Source organism: Haliaeetus leucocephalus, unplaced genomic scaffold (genome assembly GCF_000737465.1).
Source record: "Haliaeetus leucocephalus isolate CR32 unplaced genomic scaffold, Haliaeetus_leucocephalus-4.0 Scaffold173, whole genome shotgun sequence".
Classification (NCBI taxonomy): domain Eukaryota; kingdom Metazoa; phylum Chordata; class Aves; order Accipitriformes; family Accipitridae; genus Haliaeetus; species Haliaeetus leucocephalus.
This window is the reverse complement of record NW_010972609.1, coordinates 33,223-34,308: the sequence shown is the minus strand read 5'-3', so window position 1 is coordinate 34,308 and position 1,086 is coordinate 33,223. Positions and strand designations below refer to the sequence as shown.

The following is a 1,086-nucleotide window of genomic DNA, read 5'->3' as shown; positions in this document are numbered from 1 at the left end:
AAATTAGTATCACATTTAAAAAAACAAAATATAAACTTAACTAAAATACATATTCAGCAGCAAATACAAGATCATCTTTTCTGAAAGCCAAAAAAACTGTAACAGCAGTTAGAAGCCATCACACAGCTTGTTTGTTCTTTGGTCAGAGCCATTAGACAGGATTCAATGGGAAGCTTTGTATCAACTGCCAGTTATTTACCAGAAAAACTACTGCAGAATTCTCTGCTCTTAAACCAGCAGCTTGGAGGTTCAAGGCTAGACACTGGTGCTTGTGTATCACTATCATCCACCAACATAATTACATTTAACTCATTAGGTGAGGTTCAGACCATCATAGTAACACAGAAGCAAGCTGTACAGTTCTACACCTACATGCCACAACACACTACAGGGTCACTAGAACGTCTCAAGTTACCTGCACATCCAAAGCACCAAGATTCCCGCACAGAGGTCAGAGCTGCTGTTTGGACCAAAGTTACTCATCTCAGCTATGGCTAAAATGGGAGTCTCATGCCAAGCAAGACATGTTAAGCACAGTGCCAAGAAACCAGAGATTCCTACCGATTCGCTTCACCAGCTATGAACGAAAAACCTTGCCTCAGAGACAAGAACCTCTGTGGGAAAGGTGCCAAACGCTTGGTTAGTCAACTCCTGTTATCCAGCCCAGCCCCAAGGGCAGAGCCGCTTTGGAAGCTGCTGAGCTGTGCTGATAAGGAGTCCGCCAAGGGCGACAGACAGAGAGCGGTTAACGTGTAACTGAAGTTCGCCACCGAGATAAATAAAAGGCCTCACCTAGAGAAAACAAGCGGCCGCCCCACCCCCAGGGGATGGCCGAGAAGGGCCCGGAGGAGGAGAGCGGCTGCGCCCGCAGGCACCGCCCGGCCCCGGGGTCCCCGCCCCCCCCCACAAGCCGATGAGGGAGCTCGGCCGGAGTGCGCGGGGAGCCCAGGCCGGTCCCTCGTAGAGCCCGAACCGGAGACGGAGCAGCGCCAACGAACTCCCCTTTTCGTGGGGAGCGCGCCCGGGACCGGCAGCCCCCACTACGCCTTTATCACTCGCGAGAACCTTCCCTCATCCCACCGCCCC

At 51.8% G+C, this 1,086-nt stretch overlaps 1 protein-coding gene across 1 annotated transcript in view; it reads right to left on the bottom strand.

Annotated features, from left to right (window-relative positions):
• FTH1 (ferritin, heavy polypeptide 1) overlaps window positions 1–1,086 on the bottom strand; it is a 4,602-nt gene that overhangs the window by 3,151 nt on the left and 365 nt on the right. The gene's annotated exons all lie outside the window — the stretch shown is intronic.